Source organism: Macaca nemestrina, chromosome 17 (assembly GCF_043159975.1).
Source record: "Macaca nemestrina isolate mMacNem1 chromosome 17, mMacNem.hap1, whole genome shotgun sequence".
In the NCBI taxonomy this organism is placed as follows: domain Eukaryota; kingdom Metazoa; phylum Chordata; class Mammalia; order Primates; family Cercopithecidae; genus Macaca; species Macaca nemestrina.
The window spans coordinates 81,187,985-81,208,178 of record NC_092141.1 but is presented as its reverse complement, the minus strand read 5'-3'; the positions used below and the strand labels follow the sequence as shown (position 1 = coordinate 81,208,178).

General features: G+C 46.0%; 1 long non-coding RNA gene across 2 annotated transcripts in view; it reads left to right on the top strand.

The window, feature by feature from the left end:
• The window catches only part of LOC105469087 (uncharacterized), a 39,965-nt gene extending 22,643 nt beyond the window's left edge, over nucleotides 1–17,322 (top strand). For both annotated transcript variants that reach the window (XR_011615983.1, XR_979794.3), the window contains one exon: nucleotides 17,220–17,322. This is a non-coding gene — a long non-coding RNA (uncharacterized lncRNA). The remainder of the gene's footprint in view (nucleotides 1–17,219) is intronic.
• Nucleotides 17,323–20,194: the final 2,872 nt, after the last annotated feature.

Sequence of the window (20,194 nt, the reverse complement as noted above, 5' to 3'; positions counted from 1 at the left end):
GTCTGTAGGTGGCTGGGCATCTTAGTGACAGTCTTCGTGTCACTCATCTGTCTTAGTGACGGCTTTTGAGGAGGGAAGGAGGCCATGGTGGATGAGGCTCTGATTCCTGCCTCCCTTCCACTATATCATCTTGACACTGTTTTGCTTTATTATAAGGGCATTTACATAGAAGTGTTTGAAATTCTGCAGCTTATATTTTAGAAAATCGCCATTGTATTTTTCTATGATTTGGAGCGCTTTTCTGAGATTTCATTGTACATTGGCATAAACGTCTTTTTCCAGAGAAACACATCTCCAAGTCTTACAATAAATGGCCTCTGAGAAACAAACTTTGGTCCTTGGACTGTGCTTAAAGGAAACTTTCCAGGAACGGAGATGCTTCGAGTGGGATACTCACGTAACAGGCCGGGAGTGGTTTGGATAGATTCGGCTGCATTCTGTTTTCATTATAGCATTTATTTATTTATTCATTTATTCAACACATATTTATCGTTTACCCATTATATGCTAGGCATTAAGCATATAGCAGGAAAGAAAAGAAACCAAGTTGGTGCTCCAATGAGCACCAATGGGATTCACTGTTATTCCGCATCAAATCAACAGGACATTTTCCCCCAAAGCCCCACAAATACACCCATCCCAGGGCAACCAAGCATTTTGGAGAGGACTCAGTGGGCCTCTAGTGAGAGAGGCGGATAATACATTTGTACCATCATGTTAGACAGTGACATATGCTATGGAGAAAAAACAAAACAGGGTAAAGGGGTAGATAAAGAAAGCACAGGGCTGTTTCAGGTAGAGTGGCTGAGGGAGCCTCCCCGGAGGGAGCAGAGCCTGCAGGAAGTAGAGAGAAAACAACTGGCAGGTCTGCGGGAAGAACATTCCAGACAGAGGGAACAGAAAATGCCGTGTCCCTGAAGTGGGAATATTCTTAGCACATTTGAGAAACAGCAAGAAGGCTAGTGTGGCTGGAACACAGCAAATGAGGCAAAAGGAGTACAGCACATGCTCGAAAAAGGAGGTAGGGAATCAGATCCCATAAGGTCTTAATGGTCAGAGAAAGGAGGTTGGATGTTAGTGTCATTTAAAAACACATCTCTGGTTGGGCATAGTTGCTCACGCCTGTGATCCTAGCACTTTGGGAGGCCGAGGCAGGCAGATCACTTGAGGTCAGGAGTTCAAGACCAGCCTGGCCAACATGGTGAAACCCCATCTCTACTAAGAATACAAAAATTAGCTGGGCTGGTGGCACAAGTCTGTAATCCCAGCTACTCAGGAGACTGAGGCATGAGAATAGCTTGAACCTGGGAGGCAGAGGTTGCAGTGAGCCGTGATCATGCTACTGCACTCCAGGCTGGGTGACAGAACGATATTCTGTCTCAAAACAAAACAAACAAAAAGCATCTGTTCGTCTGTTATCCTTATGGACTCTGCATTCCTAGAAAGAAGAGAGTATGGCTTATTTGTTTGTGTATTATTTGGTATCTAGTATCATCAGGGGATAGAGTGGGTGTTTAGTAAACATATGTCAAGTGGCCTCTTCTGCTTAGTGTTCAGATCCAAATGGATCCATGGTCAGTCTTCCTTGTGGTCCCAGAGAAGGGAGGGGTGTGACGGCCATTGATGAAAGAATGCAGAGTATCTTGGGGGTCCAGTTTGTGTGGGAGAATCTTATATCCCTGCTGCTTGTTTTTTCCCATCCTTTCCTCACAACAAGGTCAGTAAATGCAGACGGCCCACTGAGTGCTCTCCAAAATGCTCGGTTGCCCTGGGATGTGTGCATTTGTGGGGCTTTGGGGGAAAATGTCCTGTTGATTTGATGGGGAATAATAACAGTGAATCCCACTTTGTTTATGTCCAGCAGTTTTTAAAGAACTCTTACTGACATTGTCTAATTAGATCCTGGCTTCGTGTGTGTGTGTGTGTGTGTGTGTGTGTATGTGAGTGAGTGCACGCGCACACGTCGTGTTGGTAAGGGGATGAGTGGAATTGAAATAAAGGCATAAAACGTGCCTAAGGGCTGAGTTTGCATGAAACAGCCCAAATGGTAGCTGAGAAAGCACAGTCAGCATAAAGCATGTTACTTCTCCAAGCCTCGCAGGACCTTTCAAAGCCGGGTGAATGCAGCTGGGGGACAGTCATTTCCCTGGTGGCGCTGGGTGGAGATGAGATGGGCTGGGGAGAGATGGTGGATTTCTCTCCTGAGTGAATCCAAGAGCCAGTGAGTCTCAGCCTCTGACCAGAAACGGAGATTTATTTCTCACTGGCTGGAAGAGCGAGGTATTTCAAAATCTTCTTCCTCCATTACAAAACTGCCCCTGGGAACGCGGTTGGCTAAAAGTGCCAGTCTTGGTTTCTTAGTCTTTTCTGCATCTAGAGTTACATCCTAAAAATGAAGGTTTGGGTTCTGGAAGGGCATTCCTCCTGGGCAGGCTCGGGGTCCCAGCCATCCCTGTAGCTGGCAGCTGCCCCTCTGGAAACGGGGTCCCCCTTAAGGTGCTTCTGCACCCCGTCCCCCCAGTTCTTGTTGTGCATGTAGATATTCACTCTCAGCCAAGAAGCCGGCAGAAACAAACCTCTGGTAAACGTCTGTGGGGGGGTTTGTTTGGTTTTCTCAAAATGTTTTTATTTTAGGTTTTGTTTTTGTTTTGCTTTGCCTAACTCTCATGATAGAATGCTCAGCTTTTAACCACAAATAACTATACTTGAGCCCCAGGAAGTTAGGGAGTCCTGGGGTGAAGGAGCTAAACCCTCCACGGGGGCGGCGTCACCACTGGCTGCATCAGTTTTTGAATGGTGACCAACACTCATGTTTCTGTGGTCATGTGGTATCTGTGGTCCTATTTGTTATTCTTTACGGCCTTGGTCACCATCTGAAGGTACCATATGCTTCCTGGCTTGTTTATTTTTGTCCTCCTCCCCATCCCTGTTAGCACGTACATTCCATGAAGATGGGGATTTTTGGGGGGTTTTGTTCCATGTTTTATTTCCAATCCCCAGAACAGAACCCATTCAGAACAAGTTCTCACTAAATGTTTGGTGCAAGGACACACAAGCGAGCAGTTGCTGGTAGCCAGGCTCTGAGCTGGACACTTAAAAACATTATCTTAGTTTTCCCTTTTTCCCCCCATCCAAAATTCCATCACGTGGGTACGCTCCTTATTCTGAGGTGGATGAGGAACCCGAGTCTTGGGAAGGCGGCAGCACCTGCCTAAGCCACAGGGCAGGTAAGTAGCAGAGGGATCTGAGGGCTGTGGAAGGTCCAGGACCTGCCTGCAGTGCGTGGCCCTGGTGTGGGCACCTCCTGGTGCTTGGGGCCTTTGGCGCTTACTGGCCTCCCCCTGACCCCTGCCTGGCCTGGCTGGGGCCCTGAAAACCTGAGCTCTTCAGCTCAAGGACTAACTCTTGTGGAGTGAGTTTATGCACACGCGCACACCCACACACTCTCAAACATACATGCACACACCCACACTCACACTAAAAGACGCACACACTCAGACACGCACACACCCACACACTCACACTGAAAGACACACACTCAAACATACATGCACACACCCACACACTCACACTGAAAGACACACTCTCAAACATACATGCACACACCCACACACACACTAAAAGACGCACATACTCATACATGCACACACCCACACACTCACACTGAAAGACACACACACTCATACATGCACACACCCACACACTTACACTGAAAGACACTCATACATGCACCCACCCACACACACTGAAGCACACTCAAACAGATATGCACGCACCCACACACTCACACTGAAACACCCTCAGACATGCACGCACCCACACACTCACACTGAAACACACTCAAACAGACATGCACGCACCCACACACTCACACTGAAACACACTCAGACATGCACACACCCACACACTCACACTGAAACACACTCAGACATGCACACACCTGCACACTCACACTGAAACACACCCTCAAACATACATGCACACACCCACATGCTCACACTGAAACACACACTCGAACATACATGCACACACCCACACGCTCACACTGAAATACACACTCATACATGCACACACCCACACTCACACTGAAACAAACATATATGCAGACACCCACACACAGTGAAACACACTCAGACATGCGCACACACACTGACACTGAAACACACTCATACATGCACACACCCACCCACTCACACTGAAACACACGCAGACATGCATACACCCACACACTCACACTGAAACACACGCAGACATGCACACACCCACACACTCACACTGAAACACACACACTCATGCATGCGCACACCCACACACACTGAAACACACTCAAACATACATGCACACACCCACCCACTCACACTGAAACACACTCAGACATACGCACACCCACCCACTCACACTGAAACACACTCAGACATGCACACACCCACACACACTGAAACACAAACATACATGCACACACCTGCACATTCACATTCAAACACATGCACACACCCACACACTGACACACACACTTAAATACATATGCACATACACTCAAATACATATGTACATACATGCTCATACCTACATGCATACACCAACACCCATGCTAACAAGTTCATACACACTGACATACACACACACACATACTCAAACACACATATACACACACCTGCATCCTCACACACATGCACACACACCCACACATTTACCTACCTACACACTCTCACACTCAAATATACATGCACATATTCACATGCTCACACAGTTACATACACACATTAACACATGTCCACACAGTCACACACATAAACACTCACACTCAAACATGCATGTACACACTTCCATGCATGCACGGGTACAAACACACACTCATACATGCTCACACACACGCACACACTTGCTCACACACACTCTCTCACAGTCACAGACACACAAGTATACACATACACACACACCCCAAGTTTAACAGAGACCATGGTATTCTGGTCTGATTTCATTGGGAGCCAAGAGATGGACATAGAGTCAGCTACTGTCCAAGTTTACATCAAAAGTGAGCAAAATGAATCCTCTGGGCCTGGGGGCTGGCTTCTGGAAAAAGCCTTCCACCTGATTGAAACAAGGTTTTGTCCAGCCAGGCCCCAGAGAGCCTCCTAGCAGTGGCTCCCAAGCCTGGATGTCTGAACCACCACCTGGAACCTCCTTAACAAAACCCACCCACAGGCCTTGCTCTCGGAGAACTGGATTCATAGTTCTGAAATGGGACCTGGAGTCTGGATTTCCATGAGGCTCCCCCAAGTGAATCTGATGCAACCAGTCGGTGGTCAGCTGGAGCTGGGAAACTACTGGAACCAGCTGAAGATTGTCTCCCTAAGGACAGAGCTGGACATTAGAATCCAAGGGGCAAAAATTACTGACTTGTATTTCTTGCAACTGAAGGCAGATACATCTGACCCCCTGTTTAGCTCTAACATCATGTTCATAGAAGATCAACCACAAATACCTTTTTAAGTTGTTTACCATCAGAGGAAGAGGCAGGAGGAAATTCTGAATTGTTACTAGCTCTGTAAGAGCCCAGGATTTCCCCAGACTTTTCCTAGACCTTAGGAACATCAAAACCCATCCACGCCTATGCTTACCTTCTTACTGAGGTGAGCCCACATCAGCAATGTTGAAAACTCCCCAACTGATTCTAACATACCACTAAGGTTGAGAATCACTGCTCTAGGCCAGGGGTTGGCAAGCATTTTCTGTAATGGGCCAGGTTTTGAGGGTCACACCATCTTTTTCATAATTACTCAGCTCCACCATTGTATTGCAAACACAGCCATTGACAATATATAAGCAAACAGGCTTGTGTTCCAATAAAACTTTATTTACAAAATCAAGTTGCGGGCCAGATTTGGCCCACGGACTGTAGTTTGCCAATCCCTATTCTAGAGGGTCCTAGTCTTAAAAAGTCGTTGTCAAAATCACTTGAAGAACATCTTAAATTGCTAATTTCCTGGCCCCTTTAGAGGATCTTTTCCTCAGTCTGGGTGGATGCCTAGGAATCTATATTACTGAGAAGCATCCCAGAATTTGGAGCTGCTCTGATGTTGTGGTAGGGGGGCCAGTGGGCCACACTTTTAGAAACATCAGACAATCATCCGGCTACTCAGCAACCCCAATACCTCTCCAGGCATCTACCCCTCCTGGGCTCCAATTTGACAGACCTCTCAGGTCACCTGGTCTGCTCACCTTTTTTTCTCTTCTCTGTCTGTCCTCTCTTTTTGGCTAAGTCCTTCTCAGATGTGGGCTATCAGCTTAACGAATTTGAGGGCACAATGTGAGTCTTTTTGGCCAGAGAGGGTGGGAGTGAGATGGCAAGGCAAAGGGGCTCCTCCTGCCTGCCTATGAGGATGGCCGGGACGTGGCTCCAGTTGTGTCTGCTCTGACGGTGTTCTCATCGCCCCTCTCCGCGTCATCCACAGGCTGTGCTGAGCACCCTGGTGGTCATTGCTGCCTTGTTTTCACAGGTGAAGGTGATGGCCCTTCCAGCTTTCTGGTTTGTGATGAGATGCTTATCTCCTTGGCCCTTTCCAAGCTCAGGGGTGACGGCCCTGCAGAGACCTTGGCTTCTGCTCAGTTGTTCTTAATTAAATTTGAAATCAACTTGAACAAGAGGGCTTTGGGAGCTTGGTGGGCTGAGGGCCAAGGGCCTGAGCAACTGCCACGGACTAGCACCACCTCCCACAGTCCTGATCCCTGGGACATGTGTACAGATTACAGAGAAATCCCTCTGCAATGAGGTTATGTTAACTCTTTAGCCTGGGTGCTGGATTTCAAAAGCAATCAGAGAGCAAGGGCAGAGGACCTGGCTTTTCTTGCTGAATATTTACAGCTAGGGGTTATTTGGGGCAGTAGAAATCCAAGTCCCCCAGAACTCCCAGGGTGACAACTAGGGGCCCCTATGTTCTGATGCATGATCCCTGCCCCCACCCTGACCCCAGCTGTGCAGCTCAACCTTTATTAGAGGGTTTTCCCTTAAAGCAGCCCAAGGAACTGGTATATCAAGAATAGCATGTTTGGGGATTAGAGGAAGAGTATGGAGTCCAGAGATCGGGGGGATGCCTGGGTTCTGTGAAGAGGACTAAGACGTTTGGATCTGATTTGGGGTCAGGCCAGCTATCATGCAACCCACTGGGTGACCATTTTTAAGTGTCTACATATGCATCATACACCAATAGGTCGTGGGGAACATTTGTTATTTGTTGTGCACATAGGAAGCAGTAGGAGTTACCCATTGTAAAGTGGTTGATAATAACCACCATTTGTTAAATGTGCACGTTTTACAAATGCTCTTATTTAATCATTGCAGTAACACTGTGAGTTACCATTTTCTCCACCTACAGATGAGGAAACTGAGGCACAGAGCAGTGAAGTAACAATTTGCTCCAGGCCATGTGGGCGGTATGTGATAGAACAGGTATTAGATCTCAGGTCAGCTGACACCAAAAGAACTTAGACTATACCAAAGGTGACAGTAAACCCTCATCACAACTAGAAAATATTTTCAAGGCAACCCAAGAGCCAAGGCAGCATTCATGGCACGGTAGGCTTTGGAGGGAGTTGAATCTGGCAAAAAGTTATTAGGGGGACTGAGTGCTCTGGGAAATGGAATCAGTAAACAGACCTCCCAACTCTGCAAAGCCACCTTCTGCAGGTGCAGGGGACCAGCTTGCTCATCTCACCTGAGAGATGTAGGTCAGGTGCAGAAGGAAATCGTGGTGTCCCCAGTGCAATAGCCATATGAAGACAGGTCAAGGGCCAGGCTCTGAACCCCACCCTGGGCACTGTTGTAAGTGTGCCTCCCTCTCCCTATCTCCCTGGAGGCTGCTGAGTTTTTCTGTCAGTGTCCGACATTCAGGATCTGTTTCTCCTCAGGCCTTTCTCTGTCTAACTTCTGTCTCCAGAAAAAGACTGGGTAAGTGTTATGGGTTGAATCATGTTCTGGTCCAATTCTTGTGCTGGAGTCCGAGCCCCCAGCCTAGTACCTTTGACTGTGATGTCATTTGGAGAGAAGGTCTTTTACAGTGGGAATCAAGTTAAATGAGGTCATTAGGATGGGCTCTAATCCAATATGAAGTGCCTCTTTATAAAATGGGAAAATTTATTTTTTTTATTTTTTTATTTTTTTGAGATGGAGTCCTGCTCTGTCACCCAGGCTGGAGTGCAGGGGCATGATCTCGGCTCACTGCAGCCTCTGTCTCCTGGGTTCAAGTGATTCTCCTGCCTCAGCCTCCTGAGTAGCCGTGATTACAGGTGTGCACCACCATGCCCAGCTAATTTTTGTATTTTTAGTAGAGATAGGGTTTCACCATGTTGGCGCTGGTCTTAAACTCCTGACCTCGTGATCCACCCACCTCGGCCTCCCAAAATGCTGAGATTACAGGCATGAGCCACCGTGCCTTGCCCACAATGGGAAAATTTGGACATGGAGACTTGCATAGAAGGAAGACAATGTGAAGAGATGCAGCGAGAAGATGCCAGGAGAGAGGCTGGGGACAGATTCTTCCCTCCAAACCTCCAGAAGGAACCAACCCTGTGGATGCTTTGATTTTGGACTTTGGCCTCCGGAACCATGAGATGAAAAATGTCTGTTGCTTCAGCCACCTCATCTGTGATACTTAGTTACAGCAGCCCTGGCAAACAAATGCAGTTGAAGGAATTTGTATCCTAGCATGAATCAGGGTTAAAATAATTCCAGGAGCATTTTCAACTTAAAAGAATAGGAAATAAACCAAAGAAATGAGTTTTAAAGGATGCTATTTAGGACACTCTGAAACTTCGGGCCAATGTTGGGGGCCACAGATCTCTGCAGGTCCCCAGGTGATAGTTATTTTACCCACTCTGTCCCCAAGGGCATGGGAGGCCCGTCCCCAACAGATGCATGCATTTTCCTTTGAGTTCCTCCTTCTCTGAGACCCTGGTGTCTGTTTAGCTGCTTAGCTTTGGTATCCTGGAGACTGAGCAATGCTAGCGCCACCACCCCAATCAAGCAGGGCTCTCTAGAGCTGTGACTTTTGGAAACAGACTGTTCCTGGTTTCCATAAGGTGAAAACAACCAAAAAAAAAAAAAAAAAAAAAAAAAGGACTTTCTCTGGGGTTCCTTTCTCCTTGGCAGCCAACGGGTAGTGTCCAAGCCTCATATGAGTTTTGCCCGGCAGTTTCCCAGCCTGGAGTGTTCGGCATGTGGCCCACGGGGAAATCTGCGCATTGAAATATAGGGGAGGGATAAAGAACTTGGGCACGATTTGGGAAATCTTCGCTTGGGTCTTTCCTTGTGTCTTCCCTGGGACAAGCCTAATTCACCTGTTCGGCACGAATGTGTGAAATACGTACTCTGTGCCAGGAAACAGTGAAGGGCAAGGTGCTGGGGAGATGACACGAATAAGTCTGACACTTGTCACTAGGGAGCTCACAGCCTAGGAGGGAAAAGCAACAACGGACACGTGTTTTCAGAGCTGATGATCGCTCTGAAAGGGGAAGTGTTGACTCCACACTCCCTGCCCTTGACCTGTGGTCTGTATCATTGTTTGTGTCTGGTTCTATCCAGCTTAAATTATAAACTTTGAGGGCACAGTGATCTTGCTGGCATAATTTTTTTTTTTTTCCGAGAGATTTTTCCTGCTACAGGCACACGAAGAGGCGTTTTAAAAATCAAACTGCGGTGTTCTATAATTACACAGGGGAACCTGTTAAAATGCAGACACCCCGACTCTGCCCTTAGAGCTTCTGAATTCGTGGACCAGGGTTAGGGCCCTAGAATGTGCATCTTTAAACCCGAACTTCCAGGGACTGTGGTTATGGAACTCTGTGTGCCACACTTAGAGAACACTCTCCTAGGATTGGGGCTCTTTGCTGGTTTTCTTTTATTCCCACAAAATTGAACAGAAAGCAGAAACTTGTGAAAAAGTGAAACTGACAAAAAGAAATGTCAGGGAGAAGACATTTCTTTTTGTGAAATTAACAAATCAGGTAAACACTGACTGGATTGAGCAGAATTGCTGCTACGATAGCTATTGCTTGTTTGTTTTTATTAAGTCACTTAGGTACATGATATAGTACTTAGATCAACCGTGGGTCCCTTTCCCTGTCACTGAAGAGGAGCCAAAAGAGTCACAAGCCTCATAATACGTGACTTAAAAACTTTCCAGACGGGCGCGGTGGCTCACGCCTGTAATCCCAGCATTTTGGGAGGCTGAGGCGGGTGGATCACAAGGTCAGGAGATCGAGACCATCTTGTCCAACATGGTGAAACCCTGTCTCTACTAAAAATACAAAAATTAGCCAGACGTGGTGGCACATGCCTGTAATCCTGGCTACTCGGGAGGCTGAGGCAGGGGAATCGCTTGAACCCGGGAGGCGGAGGTTGCAGTGAGCTGAGATCGTGCCACTGCACCCCAGCCTGGGGGCAGAGTGAGACTCCATCTCAAAAAAAAACAAAAAAAACTTTCCATCACAGATTTGTGTTTGAACAATTGCTTGGATTTCTTTGATATTTTAGGAATGAGGGCTTGTTAATCACAGATGCTAGACCCTAAGTGAAACAAGACAGTAAGGTAGGTGTACTGAGATTGTCACGATGGCCACCTCTGCGTCCATTGCATGGCCCACAGGTGACAACTTGTTGTCGGCATCCTCACTTGAGAGCTGGTCTCTGATGGGCTCGTGCACCAGATCTTCTGCACTGTCCTTGCACGGTGTTCTGAAGTCAAACAAACCAGCGTCTTGCCAGCCAACCAGGGAGCTGTATCTGTGCCTTAGACAAACCCTGTGCCCTCTGAATCCTGGCTTGCTTATCTGCAAACCAGCGGTTCCTGAGAGTTCCTGCAACTCTGATAGCATATGGTGTGACCACATCAAAACCAGATCATCACCCTTGCCTCATCATCCCCACACCACCTACCCTGGCCCATTTGTCAGCCCAGCTTCCAGAACAGAACCTGGCACAGGGGAAGCTCAAACCACATCGGCAGAGGGCTCTTTGGTTCTCAGAGTGGCCCTGGACTTGACCACTCTGTATCTGGCATATTTTGGAAATATCTCAGTAGGAAGAAAGAAGCTGGAGATGGTCATATTTTTTCCCTTAGAGCTCCCCCTCCTCTTCCTTCAGCCCCATTCAGTTGCTGGCATTCTGGGTCCTGAACCTGATGCCAATTTTCCTCCCACTTCTTCTGACTCATATCTTTCATCATGTCTCAGGAGAGCGGCATCTGTCACTCCCCTCTCCTGGCAAACATGAGGGACTTGGGAAGAATGTCAGCCACAGCTGAGTGCAGCCAGGACTGGGCATGATCCTGGAGCAATCAGTAAAGCTGGGAGGTCAGCTGCCTACTGGGGTCTTGCACACTTAGGTGGAGGCACTTTCTCTCTCTCTCAGCCGTGTTCCTCCCTTCCGCCTTGAAGCCTTAGAAAAAAGAAAAGAGAAAATACTTGCTTCTTTTCCCTGGATCCTCTTTGAGTTGTAATTTTGAAGGACACTAAGTATCATTTGCTCTGTCGGGAGTGAAGACTTCTGCGTTTTTTGGCTGGCAGCATCAAACAGCAATGGGCACATGAGGGGATGGTCCTGAAGTTAAGACCACTGGGATCTCACCTCCCTCCATAATTCTAAACTTTTTTCCATGAGATTTCCAGAGAGAATCATAGCTGAAAAATCCAACCAGAACCCTTGCCAGTGTGTCTGGGAGAGGAAAGCTTATTCTTGCATGAGCTTTCCAGTGCCTTCCTATAATTACAGCTTGATTCTAAATGGTTATTATTATGAAGCCAATGCAATCACTGCCAAGGAGATAGGAAAGATACCACATAAGCCACACCAACACAAGGTTTAGGGAAATCAGGGTTTTTACTGGATTTCAGACTAAGGCATGGTGCTGAGAACCAAAGAGAGGCATCTTTAGCTATGTACACAAACTCTCAGATTCTTAGGGAGAGAGAGGAGGAAGACTGAAATGAGACGGAGGAAAGAGCAAATCTTAGGACTGGTAGCAAAGAGAGTGGTGACTTAGAATGCAGAGATCCCAGGTCAGATCACCGTTTGTAAGGACTCTGGAACCTATAGACTGCTATAATGTTGAAATGTGTATTTCCCCAAACTATTAGTCATTTCTAAGTGTCTATATAGCTCACTACATGCCAGGCATTGGCCCAAGCACTCTCTATATATTAACTCATTTAATTAAATTTCCATTGAGTTTCACAGTTTCTAGATTTATGGAATTTTCACCTAGAGACGTTTAGCAAAATCTATGATTACTCCTTATCCAAAGCTCTTGGAACTGTGACAGATCATTCTAGATTCCAACCCACACTTTCCCTGTTAGCACCTGCATCTCTGTGGCCTGACTTCTCCAGTCCTGGAAATGTTTTAACCCTTTTTTCTCCTTCAGGGGACAAGGACTAGTGAACAGGACTGGGAGAGGGAGAACAGCCTAGAGAATGGGTTGGGGGAGGAAGACGGTAGGATGAGGGAAAGGCCCAGGATTAAAAGGCAAGCTCAGAGGAAGCTGCAGCCATGTCGGTGGAGGTTATTTTTCTTAAGATCTACCATCTAAGCAGCAAGAGGGAGATCTGTTCAAACCGTGAGATGGTCTGGCATGAGCTTCTGATTCAGCCACTCCTTCCCCTTAGCTCATTCTGTGCAAGCTCATCTTGTGGCAGGGGTACAAGGAGGTTCTGATGAGCTAATGCTCCCAGAAACTCTGGGTAGGAAGGGACCATCTTCCTTGCCAGGGTATTACCCCATTCCTTGAAGGATTAGAAGAAGGACTAAAATCAGGACTGATGCAACATAAGTGGGCCACATGGTAGCTTTGCTTGGACACTGTGGCATACATGTCTCTGCCCCTCTCAAGGTTTCCTTTCTGTCCTTCCTTCCTTGTTTGACACCACTCACATGTTGGCGGTGCTGACTGTAGGGAGGTGATTGTGACATTCCTGATATGTTGGCTGAAATTATTCCCAGGAGCCCTTTGCTGTAGTGGCCAAATCAATCCCTCCGTCTGGGTAAGAAGTTGGTTTTGAGGACTCTGGAGCTGGGTGGAAGAGCCTTGGAGCAAAGGCAAGTCAGAGGTTCTTAAGGAGAGTCATGAATCAAGCTCTGGGGAGGTCATATCCGGAGATCTAGAGGTAGGATAGGAACCGGAAGACACTGTGGATGAGTTTGCAGCTGGGTAATGATTGGGAGGGGACCTGGTTCGGAAGAAGTGAAGAGCACTCAAGGCCACTGCTGGGAAAAGCTTTGGGAGGTCCATGCTTCCCTTCTTTGGGGTAAGCTTGGGGATAGTCGAAGGCAGAGTGGGCAAGTTTCCTTTTCTCTCTTTGTTTCCTTATCAACAAATGCAAAGATCCACCGTGAGCATTAAATGACACAACTCATATAAAGTGCCTAATACAGTGCCTAGTATATTGTCAATATTCAATAAATTAGCTTTTGGGTTTTTATTTTGCTGAACAAAGTCTTCACAGGTCATAATAAAATTCGCTGCTGTTTGCTTGCTTACCAACAACACATGATGATATTTGCTTAAGAACAAAGGAAAAAGCCGGAAACATTTTCTCAGTCCTGGACTGATACTTTTTTTAAGGATCTGGATCAGTAGGTCTGTGTCAGTTTGCATAGCATATAAACATGCACTGTTGGGTTTGGGGAAAGATGAAAAATCTAGTTTCAAGTTTGATCATTTGAAAGAATTCTCCAAGAAGGTAGCACTTGTCTGGCTATCCTCACACAATAGTTTGATACACATCTCGAGAAGGGAATGGAAGAAGCCCGATCCTGTATTTTTGAATGCTAGGATGCCTTGGTGGGCATGGGAAGGTGGGGAGTGATAGGAGAAGGGGTATGAAGAGGGTTAGATTGTGAGAGGATGCTGTCCATGAAGTCATCCATTACAGTGTTCTGTAACTGCAAACCACCCCAAATTCTATTACATGGTTAAAACATTTTGGGAACTCTTGCTCAATAATAAGCAGCAGCATGATAAAATTTTTTTCTTGAAGCCATATCTCTCTCATCATCCTCTCCAACCTGGATTTGTTCCTATGAACTTTGCTTCTCTGGAGGCCTAAAGAAAGCAATGTATCTCAGAGGCTGGAAAACTAGACTGGAGTCAGGGAGCAGCCCGCCCTGGCTGGTTGCTTGTGTGTACCCTTGTCTCCCCAGCCCAGGCTTCGCTTATTGCTAAGTCACAAACCCAAGAAGCTGTGGGCAGGAGAGGCTGAACGGGTCACCCTGGCCCCCAACTCCCATCCACAGTGGACTGAGGCATTTGCTGATTGCTGCCAAGACCAACAGAGAGCATCAGTGGTAGGAAATATGAAGTCATGGTGGAAAGGGTCTGTGGAGCAGAAACTAAAGGCACAAGTGGCTCGTCCACTCTCTGGGGTATAGATGCATCTGCTCCAGGAGCCACAGTCCAGTGACCAGATGCCCAAAGGGGAGGCCTTCATTCCTTTGGTGGTGGGAGAATGGGGTCAGAGGTCTAGGAGGCTTAGTACACAGTGAATGCTTCTAGAACTTGGATGTGGAGGATGATTTGATATCAGCAATCCTGCACTCTAATAGGAACTTATGTACACTCAATGGTCTTCTATTAGGTTATTGCAAAATAGTTGTGGTTTTTGCCATTAAAATTAATACTTACAGACATCCGTTTTAGTTATATTATCCAATATGTAAAATAACTTTCCTAGATAAAAACCCTTATATTTGGACCTGGTTGCATTTATTGATGTTGTTCCTTTTTCTTTCCTTTTACTGGTACATTTGTTTTAAGTGATGTACACGTAAGATTAAAGACTAGGAGTGGCCAGGCATGGTGGCTGTAATCTCCAGTACTTTGGGAGGCTGATGCAGGATGATCCCTGAAGCCCAGGAGTTTGAGAACAATCTGGACAACATGGCAAGACCCCACCTCTACAAAAAATAAAAATATTATCCAGGCATGGCGGCACACACCTGTAGTTCCAGCTGCTTGGCAGGTTGAGGTCCCAGCTACTCAGCTCACTGCATTGAGGATGCAGAGAGCTGTGATCACAAACCACTGTACTCTAGCCTGGACAACAGAGTGAGGCCTTGTCTCAAAAAACAGTATAACAAAAGACTAGGAGTGGTGTTTCTTTTTTTATTTCATTTATTCATGCATTCATTCAATACAACTTTATGAGCACTCACTATACCTGAGTCTAGACCCTTGGAAGACAAAGTGAAAGAACATAGGTTCCTCCCTTGGGGAAAAGAGAGGGGAAGATGAACACCCTTTAATGGAGTTTTGTTTGATGCCTAGTGATAGATGAAGACAGAAAGACGAGGAGCTCCAAAATTTTCCAGTGTGGTCATGGGAGACTTCTCAGGAGGTGAGATGCTTGAACTGAGACTCCCAAGATAGGCAAGGAGACATGGGGAGGGAAGTGGGAATTAGAGATAAGCTATGCCAGACAGATGAAAACCCACACATTAAGGCACTGAGGCTTTCAGAACACAGGCTATTCCAGGATGGTGAGTAATTATAGATATGAAGTGTCAGAGATAATGGAAACCATGATGAGAAATGAGGCTACATAGGAATGAAGGTGCCAGATCACAAACAGTCTTATATGCCGTGCAAAGAAGGGTGCTTTTTATCCTATCAGCAGTAAGGAGCCAAAAAATAATCTTAAGTACATGGGAATGGAATGACCATATTTACATATTAGAAAGACGACTTTGGTATCATGCAGGGGACACATTGTAGGGGACTTAGGCTGGAGCCAGGAAGACCAGTTGGGAGCATTTGCAAAATTCTGAGCTAGGAAACTGACAGCAGTGTTATACAATGGTGATGGAGAGGGGGCAATTGACAAGAGATTTGGGGAGGTTGAGGTCAACTAGACAATTTTTAATTATATGTGAGTGTAAGGAAGGGGAGCATTTGGGGTGGCTCTTGGTTTTCTGACTTGGGCAAAAGGCTATTGGTGGTTCTAGTCTCACAGACAGGGAGATCAAGAAAGCAAGCAGCTGGGAAAAGTAAAATTGTTAGAAGTTTTGACATGCTAAGTCTGCAATGCCCATGTGAGGTCCACGTGAAAATGTTTAGCAGGTAGCTGGGTCTATGAGTATAGAACCCATGAGAGTAGTCTGGGATAGGCCTGTCACTGAGAAGTCATTAGCATGTGGATGGAGGTTAAAGCCTCTGCATGGTTGAGATGCCCATGGGAAATGATGTAGAGTGGTTAGAAAACAGAGCCTTGGGAAACACCAAAATTTGAGAGATGGATAGAGAAAGAGAAGTTCATCAAAGAGGAGCAATCAGAGGAGAAGCAAGAGGAGTAGAAACAATGGAGAGTGCCTGAAATGGAAGTAGAAGAACATTTAAAGAAGGATATTGTAGGTAATAGGGTAAACATAGAACAAATAAGACGATTGAAAAACAACCTTGTGTTTGGGAACTAGTAGGTCATGTGTGACTAGGTGAGAGCTGTGTTAGGAAAGAGAAGGAGGAAACAAATCCAGTGAGCTGAAGGATCATGGAGAGATGAGAAAAAAGATACCTTGCTGGGTGCGGTGACTCACACCTGTAATCCCAGCACTTTAGGAACCCAAGGCGGTGGTTACCTTGAGCTCAGGAGTTCAAGGCTACGCTGGCCAACATGGTGAAACCCTGTCTCTACAAAAAATAAAAAAGTTATCCAGGTGTGTTGGTGTGCACCTGTAGTCCTAGCTACTCAGGAGGCTGAGGTGGGAGGATCACTTGAACCCAGGAAGTTGAGGCTGTAGTGAGATTGTGCCATTGCTCTCCAGCCTGTACAACAGAGTGAGACCCTGTTTCAAAAGAAAACAAGCAAACAATAAAGATACCTTAAATATAGGCAACACTTAAGAGAAATAAGGTAGTGTGAATGAAGAGAAAGAGAATATTATTTAGAGGACATGGAAAGTGAATAGACTCTTAAGGTAGAAAACACTTGAGGGTGTTAATACAATGAGAGAAAGAAGCCAATGGGGAAAGAGAAAAATATGCAAGACATTGGGATCAATTGTGTGCAAGACGTTTTGGAAGAAATGGGCAAGAGTGCATGGATTAATCTTGGATACAAGGGAAGGTACAATTTGTGTTAGAGACCTGGGGAGAAAGGCAAGACTGCAGGTAGGGTTGGGCACTAAGTGAGGACGTTTACATCTGATTGCCTCTATCTTTTTTTTTTTTCAGTGAAAGAGAAAACAAGGTCATTTGTATCAGAAATGATGGCAGAAGAGGCTTAAAAATTTGGCATTGCCACTGAGAAGAATGAAGGATGGAGCTGATTAGAAAATTGCAGGATTGCTGAGCACTGAGAGGTTTGTCTGAAACTGGCTGTGAGCAGACTAGCGGTATGTGGTCACTCTCATGTGGGAGGGAAGCAGACCTTTTGTTGGCCTGGTCCGTAGGTGCGGTTGGAAGTGGAATGATGGGAAGCACTGTTGGAGTTATTGGCATAAGAATGACCATGGGCAAATGGGCTCGGTTGGGAAGAAAATGACCCTAGGAGTGAGGTGGCAAACTGAAACAAAAGGGAGGGGTCCAGAGTGTGGAGATGATGATGAGGTGAGAAAATGGGCAAAGAGAAAAAGCTGGAAAGATAGGACATTGTGTCAGAGACCTCAGGTTTTAAAAGGTCAGAGGTAGGACTATTTTGGGTGATGAAAAATCCAAGACGTGTCATGAGAGTGAGTTGGGAAGAACATAGCCAGCGAAAAGTATTCAAGTAACGGTCAAGGAACCAGAAAGTCTTAGTGTTCATTGGACACTGACCCCTTCTAGGATGGTTGCAGAGGTTGGTTTCTAAAGCAACTGTGAGGCAGCAAGTTTGAGATGGAAGAACCCGAGAGCTCAAAGAGATAACACTTATTTTAGGGATGAAGACTAACCCAACTCTCAAGGTAGAATTCTTGATAAACACGGTCTCCTAGGCAAAGCAGATGAAGGGCGGGGGGGGGTCCGTTCCTCTTTGTTTTATTACCAAGTTCTGCTAGGCCTGAACTGGTGGAACTCGGCTTATTTTAACAGTGAAGGGGCAAAGTGAGTTATTTTCAGTATACAGAGAAGTGGAAACTTCGACAAGAAGAGTGTCAATGACTTGCCCAAAATGACACCACCAAAGTGCTGACCTCTGTCACTTCATCTCCCTCTTCCTTCCCCTTGGCTGCTTTCCTGCGTGTAACCTATTACAGCAGAGCCCGATCAGCATGGGCCTCCCTGTTGCGTGCCCTCTGGAGATTTGGCATTTAGATTTGATACAGGGAGGTGGAGGGGAATTTTCCCACTTGGCAGAATGTGTGAAAATCAGGAGGGAATGTTATTCCTGCACAGCAACAAGCAGTATCAAATCAGTACTTCTTTCTTTCATCGGACTCTGTTGCTATTTATGTAGATTTAACAGTTCCATAACAATACCTTTTGCTTGGAAAGGTCTTTCTCTTACCAAAAATGCAAAAAGAAACCCGCTATATTTTTCATTTCAGAAGTAGACACCACTGGGCCAGGCGCAGTGGCTCACGCCTGTAATCCCAGCACCTTGGGAGTCTGAGGCGGGCGGATTACAAGGTCAGGAGATCGAGACCATCCTGGCTAACATGGTGAAACCCGGTCTCTATTAAAAATACAAAACAAAAAAAAAAAAAACAAAAAAAAAAAAACCAAAACAAAAAAACAATTAGCCAGGCTTGGTGGCAGGTGCCTGTAGTCCCAGCTACCTGGGAGGCTGAGGCAGGAGAATGGCATGAACCGGGGAGGCAGAACTTGCAGTGAACTGAGATTGCGCCACTGCACTCCAGCTTGGGTGACAGAGCGAGACTCTATCTCAAAAAAAAAAAAAAAAAAAAAAAAAGAAGAAGACACCATTGATTATTTTTCTACTTTTATTATTTTTAAATTAATGAACTACTTGTGCATTTACCTCCCACCAACCTGACTCCTACCTAGATGTGAGGTCCTTAAAGACTGAAATTCTTCTGTGTCTTGATTGTAGAATCCTCTAAACTCTTCCAGTTCTTAGCACATGGCAAGTGTGTTTGTTGAATGAATAGATGAAACTCTTTTTCCCACCATTCTAAAGTGGGTGCTTTGAGGCTTTTGCATAACTGTGGCAGGAATGCTTCACACTAAGCCCTTGTATCTTGTTCATGGCTCCCTGTGCTAAATGCAACAGAGATGGTAAAAATAAAAAAGATCAGGGCCCAAGACACCCAGGTTTAATCTTGGCTTTACCACTAGCTATGTAGTGTCAAGTAAATCTTTGAATCTCTCTGAATCTTCATGTGCAAATGGAAAGAAATAATACATCCTTTGTTTGGTTGGGAGGAAGATGCAATGTGATTACATGTGGCCTGGTAACTGATATATAGGAACGGATCAATTAAAGAGAGATTCCTTCTTGACCCCCATCCATAAATTTATCCATCTACCCATGTCCCAGGGCATGTATCTCTGAGATGTTGAACTAATTAAAAAGTGCCTTCTGAAGCTGTGGAACAGCTTTCTACTTGGTACAAAATTAACCTGCCATTGATTTTGTAAGTGGGACCTAGTGCAAGCCGTGTAGCTCAGATGCCCATGTGGGTGAACTGAGGTGGAGGAGAGCAGGGCATCTATAAATCCTAACCCGTCCTGTCGCTAGGCAGCAGGTTGGTTAAGAACACAGTGGTGAGGGCGTCCTTCCTGAAATGGGTAGTGGTGGTGGTGACCAGGAACCTGGAGTATCAAGAATGAGGACAGGAAAGACTTTTTTTTTTTTAAACACTCATCATGTTCCAGGTACTGCTCCAGTTGTTTTCTACTTGTGACGTGTTTTAATTATTCAATAAAACTCATTCAGGCTGGGAACGGTGGCTCACACCAGTAATCCCAACACTTTGGGAGGCTGAGGTGGGCAGATCATTTGAGGTCAGAAGTTTGAGACCAGCCTGGCAAACATGCTTAAACTCCATGTCTACTAAAAATACAAAAATTAGCCAGACGTGGTGGCGCATGCCTGTAATCCCAGCTATTCGGAGGCTGAGGCACGAGAATCGCTTGAACCTGGGAGGCGGAGGTTGCAGTGATCCAACATTGCGCCACTGCACTCCAGCCTGGGCGACAGAGGGAGCCTCCACCTCAAACTCAAACAAAAACAAAACCCCTTCAGGGATTTGAGAAAGCCAGAATTT